A 6,029-nucleotide genomic window follows, 5' to 3' on the forward strand; every position below is an offset into this window, starting at 1 on the left:
GGCGCCCCCCCCCCCCCGCGCCCGCCCGCCGCGGCCGCCGCCGCCGTCGCGGCCCTCGCCTCTCGCTTCGCTCCGGGAGCTGCGCGCGCTCGCTGGCTCCGCAAGCCCTCGACACCTTCTTCCGCTTCACTCGCCTTCCATGCTTGCTCCAGAGACTTTCCGGGCAAGGGAGAACTGGGAACTTTCATCTTAAAACAACTAGACAACACACACACACACAAAAACCTTAAAAAAGAGAGAGAAAAATAAACAATCTTTGAAGAATTTCTGAAACTGTTTACAAGGAATTTTGAAAAACAGGGAAGTTTAAATGATGCCGGCTCTGTTTTTCTGTAAATAAATTTGCATATTTTGTAGGACTTTTAATTGTAATGATAGAGAAAAAAACAAGGAAAACTATTTAATGAAAGCACGATATTTATCTTTGGTAAATGACTTTAGAGCAGTTAAAGACATTGCTTAAAAAAACTCAGAATCAGAAAAAAAACACTGAATTATTTAAGAACACATATATTTTAAAGTATAACATATTTATTATAATTTATTTGCACCCTTGGGAAGACTTGCTTTGGCATTCTGCCTTGATACCTGTTCATCGATGTCCAGTTCATCTGGAGGCCAGGGAGCCCTGGGACCTACCATTTGTTTCCTTTGGAAGAACAAATTTCTGGTTCCTCTAAAGCCTCCTGCCTTTCCTTTCTTTTTATTTTTATTTTATTTTATTTTTTTTGTTGTTGTTGTTCTTTGTTTTTTTTTTTTATTTTTAATTTTTTTTTCTCTTGACTCCTTTTAGGATGTCCAGATGTTGTAAAAAAAAAAAAACAGCTGCAGTTCTGTATAACTGCTCTTTTCACACTCAACTCCCTAAAACTCCTTGTAACCTTCTGTAACTATTGGATGACGCTTTCTCCAGCTTAGCCCTAAATAAAGCACAGTTTAAAAAAAAATGACTGCTCTTCACTGGTCTGCACTTCTCAGGTTCTGGCCAGCTGTACTTCACAGTGCCCAGGCTGACCCACTGGGAGAACTGGGTCCTTCCCTTTGCTGAGTCTGCTTGCTAGATGGGTCCTGCTTCTGAGCCTCAGTGGTGGGGGCTCCTTCAAAAGGAGGTCCTGCTCCACCATAAGAAAAATCTCTCTTCATTGGTGTGTGTCTCTGGAAGTCCTCATTGCATACATTCTTTTGGGGCCTAGGGCAGAGATGGTCCCAGTGCCCAACCATAACAGAAAGTCCCCCTTTTCTCTCTGACAGGAAGAAACCCATGAAGGCAGAGTTAGTAGGGACAAAGGCCAGTGATGTCTTGGAGGAGGAGGTGGTGGTTGGAGGGGACGACCATCAAAGCAAGAGGAGGAGATGCAAGCCCAAAATTACTACAGAGCATTTGCTCTTGGGCCCGCACCTTCCACTGCTGCATAAGTCTGCCTGGATAGAGAGAGTCCACGATTCTGATGTCACCCTCGGAGTCAGGGCCAGGTGTGCAGGGAGGTGGAAGAGAAGGAGGAGGAGGAGAAAGAGGAGGAGATGCATCCCTGACTTGAGGATTTTCCTGGAATGCTGCCATCCCCACTTAGTCATCAGCTGGAGCGAGGTGTCCACACCCTGAGTGTCCTGGGCTGGAGAAGGCTGCAAAGGAGGAAGGATGTGGAACAGGACTTGGTGGAGAGGAGGGGCTGGTCTCCTAGGGTGAGAGCCCAGACACATGCAGCCTCATGCCTCCAACAGGCTCAGTCAGGGGTAGATCTTCTCCATCCTATTTCAGAGTCCTCCCTTGCCTGCCCCTTTCCTTCAGCCCCAACCATCAGCCCTGCAGCCTAGGATGGGCAGATACTGTCCAGGTCTCCACCTCTCTACAGCTACGCTGCAGGGCTGTCAGCTGACGGGTGAGGAAGCAGTGTGGCTTCAGATGCCCGGGGGGAGAGGAGAGGAGTCTTCCTGTGTCAACCGTGCCCTCCTCCTATAAGAGAGTGGGCTGAGGCTTCAGTCCTCACCTCTAGTCTCTGAAGGAGAGGTAGAGAGCTGAGGTCAGAGCCCCAGGTAGAGCCACCCTGTCTTCCATATGTAGTCCTCTCCTTCCATCTCCTCCTAGCACCATGGGCCCAATTCCCCATTTCTCATGCTAGCAGTGTTAGTCCGGAGGGAACAGGCCTCGACTTAAGTGTGAAGATGGTTCTGAGAGAGAGGGACTGATAAGACCCTCGCTGTCCCCTAAAGTAAGTCCTTTCTCTGCTCGCTAGGCTGCAAGGCCAGGTGACAGCTTGCCCAGCCCATTCTGGGGAGCTGAACTTAGAAGACTTTGTTTCAAAGGACTGAAGTCAGATAGGGTGTTATGCCCTCATGTGAGAAACTGAATGATGTTTCATAAGGGATCCTCTGACGAGAGAGCAGGGGGTCTGTAATTTTGAGCTTCAGGCTACTCCAAGGCACAGTTTCTGTCAGATATTTGCAGCTAGAAGCAGGTGAGCTTGCCTAAGGATGACACCTTAACCACCAGCTCCCCTGCAAGTTAGAGCCAAGGAGCCTCCCAGAGAGATGGCTCAGCTGACCCCCCAGCCCTGTCCACTTCATGTTCAGCTCTGTACTGTGGTCCCTTGTCTCTGGGACATAGCCTCTGGATCTCTACCCATGCTGTTGGGGCTCAGGGCTGTGGGGATGCTGGGAGCTGCCACCAGAGAAGTGTGCTGTGATGCGGGTCAGCCAGTTTTGTCCTCTCCCGGGCATGGTTGACTGAGAGGAAAGATGAAAATGCGGGAGCCAGGTGTGGCTATACCAGTTCTATAAAGTAAACCCCGGATGTAAAAGCCACCCACCAAGTAAGTAATATATGCCTAGCACATGTAAGAGAGAATCCAATGTATTAACCTCAAGGGGGAAAGTCACAGATTCCTTGAAAACTTGCTGAAAACTATCAGGTCACTTTGCACACAATTTCAGGGCCCTCTGGGATTCCTGTGACTCATCCATCATCCCCCGGTTAGGAACTCCTGATTTGCAGTGTTAAGAAAACCCAAGACACAATTCTCATTAATTTCTGCTTATATTCTATGGCTTATATTCCTCTGCTAATATCCTAGCCACAGGGTGGGGTTCCTGCAGAACGCTCCTATTTTTAAAAGACCTATCATTTATTATTACAAACTTTCTATGTCAAGCATAATAACCCTACTTTGGGAGGGATGCTTGCACCGTGAACCCCCATACCTGCTACCTAGCTTCAGTATACATTGATTCATGAATTCGTTTGATAAAAAAAATCCCAGATGGCGAGCCATTGGTAGAACCTCAGTTTCCCGTTTGTTTGCAGTGCTGATGTCTCACGGCTGGACTATCCTGGTGGGCAGCTCTGCCCTTGCCATGACAGCCTGGGGGAAGTTGGCCATCTGGCCCCCCCACAGCCTGAACTGAGGATGCAGCTGGATCCTGGTGTGAGCCCCAGCCTCCCGCGGCACCTGCCCAGGGCATCCACATGTTCCCACCAGCACTTCCTAAGCCTCTCAGCTCTTCACCTACCCCTTTGTAGCCATGGTCTCTCATTTTTTTTCTCTTTTCTTTTTCCCTTTTCTCCTCCTTTCTCTATGGAGCTAATATGAAAAGAATCTGTTTACTGAGACCTTTCATTGAACACCTCCCATCTCCCGAGTTTTTCCAGAGACCTGCCTTTTATTTATTTATTTTTTCTTTCCTGTTCTGAGCAGGGTCCGCCCTCTCCCTCACACACAACAGGAGCAGAGTGAGACAGCAACTAGAGCTTCCCCGCCCACATCCACCACTGCCATGTTCCCATCGTCCGACACTGCTGGCACTGATCTGGGCACATCTGCAACTCATGCCACACGGTCTGCAGGGCTAGAGTTTGAATTACATCAGGTTGAACCCACCTGCATAGCCCCTGGCCCAGCCTGACCCGAGGCACCAGCAGCACATGTGGCCATAACTGCCATTTGGTAGTTTCCCAAAGTGAATCCACCCCACCAAAGAAAAAGTATTTGCCACCACTGAGGTGGCACCTTCAACAGAATGTTAACTCCAGCAGTCGATATGAAGTCAGCGTTGATTCACCGCTGCATGAATGAGTTATGGAAGGGAGGAAAGAACAAATTGCAGATGACTAAAGGCAGGTTCTAAAGAGGTAGGTGTTCTCGAAGTACTTTTGAAAAATGACAGCACATTTGGAATAAGCGTGGAGCCATCCCCCGGCCCACTGCATGAGTGTTTGCAAGTCTAAGCCTTTAACTTCACAGCTTCCTCTCTCCACTGACCTTCCCTCCATTTCTCTAAGCTGTCCTCCCTTCAAACCCTAACCCCCCTTTGGTTACCTGCCAGCTTCCCAGCTAACTCCCGTCTTCAGTACTCCCAGGTCCTGGGTCCTGGCTAGTGAGGGGGCTGGAAGTCTGGACAGCCAGCACCAGCTCCCCAGGCCCCTCCCTATGACCCCAGCTTCTCCTTCCCCCTGTTTCCTATTCACCTCTCAGAACTCTGAGCATCTCTACCTTTGCTTCCACCCTGTGTGGAGGCATTCGCCCAGACTAGGATTGGAAAGATCAGTGTATCCAAGTGGGAAAAGGCATTGGCTATAATCTCAGACCAAGATTCAAATCTTCTGTGTCACTTTGGAAAAGTTACTTAACCTCTCAGATTCTCAATTTCCTTATCTCTAAAATGGGAATAATACCAGCCCTAAGAGTGTTGAGAAGTAAATGAGACGTAGCCAGGCACAGCTCCATTCCACCACAAGGATCCTCTGAGTGGTAAATCCTTTCATAGGAAGATACTCAGAATGAGTTGTTCAGGCTGCGATCCCCTCCACCTTCCCTTTCCTCGATTTTATCCACAGTTCACATCTCAACCAAAGCCAGCTTGAACTTGAACACAACTCACGTCTCAACCAAAGCCAGCTTGAACTTGAACACAACTCACGTCTCAACCAAAGCCAGCTTGAATTGAACTTGAACACAATTCACATCTCAACCAAAGCCAGCTTGAAGACAACAGGGCACTTTAGGTCATTTTCCATAAAGCCCAGGCAGCTAAGGGGTACCTCAACATAGCAGAGAATTACACACCTCTGCTTCTCACAGCTGTCTTCCGGGGACCCCAGTTAGCTGACACTTCTTACCCTTTCTTTTTTCCTAAGAGCATTCCCAGTATTACTTTGGCTTCTGCTGTCCTCAGTCCTTCTGAGGGATTATACAGCCTCGGGCTGCATCTAATTTGGTCTCTGCACTTCAACTTTTCTATTTTTTTAAAATAGGTAATATATTCATATACAGTTGACCCTTGACCAACATGGGCTGGAACTGCAAGGGTCCGTGTGTGCTAATTTTTTTTCCCCAATAAATACTGTAAATGTAGTCTCTCTGCCTTGTGATTTTTCTCATCTCTGGTTTACTTTATTGTAAGAATATAGTATATAATAATATACAAAATATGTGTGAATCAATGTCTATGGTATCCATAAAGCTTCTGGTCAATAGTAGGCTATTCATAGTTATGTTTAGGGGAAATCAAAGGTTCTACATGGAATTTCATCTCCTTGGGGAGCTGGTGTCCCTTACTCTCCATATTGTTGAAGGCTCAACTATTTCAAAATTCAAAAACTAGGAAAAAGGATACCATGAAGTCTTCTTCCCACCCCTTCCTTGCCCCAGAGGCAGCCAGTATTATCTGTGTTTCTAGTTTATCTTCAGCTCTCCTGTTCACTTTCAGCGAGTAGACCCAGGGCCAGGCCCTCACTGCTCGCCTGTGGGGTTTCCAGAAAATGAGCCCAGGCCTTGGGATCCTCAGGTCCCACCAACTGTGCAGAACTGGGGCAGTCACACTCTTACCACTTGGGCACCACTCTTTAAGGCATGAGTATTATTTATGCAGTGTTTGCTCTGTGCTGGGCACTGTGTTAAGAACTGATTGATTATAACCTCATCTAGTTCTCACAGTAACTCTATGATGTAGGTATGTTGATATCCTTGAAAAAAACAGCTCAGAGAGGTACTATCCTGTGACTAGCTACTCAGGGCCCATGTGCAGGCCTATCT

The sequence above is a fragment of the Tupaia chinensis genome, unplaced genomic scaffold (assembly GCF_000334495.1).
Source record: "Tupaia chinensis unplaced genomic scaffold, TupChi_1.0 Scaffold139952_1, whole genome shotgun sequence".
Taxonomy (NCBI): domain Eukaryota; kingdom Metazoa; phylum Chordata; class Mammalia; order Scandentia; family Tupaiidae; genus Tupaia; species Tupaia belangeri.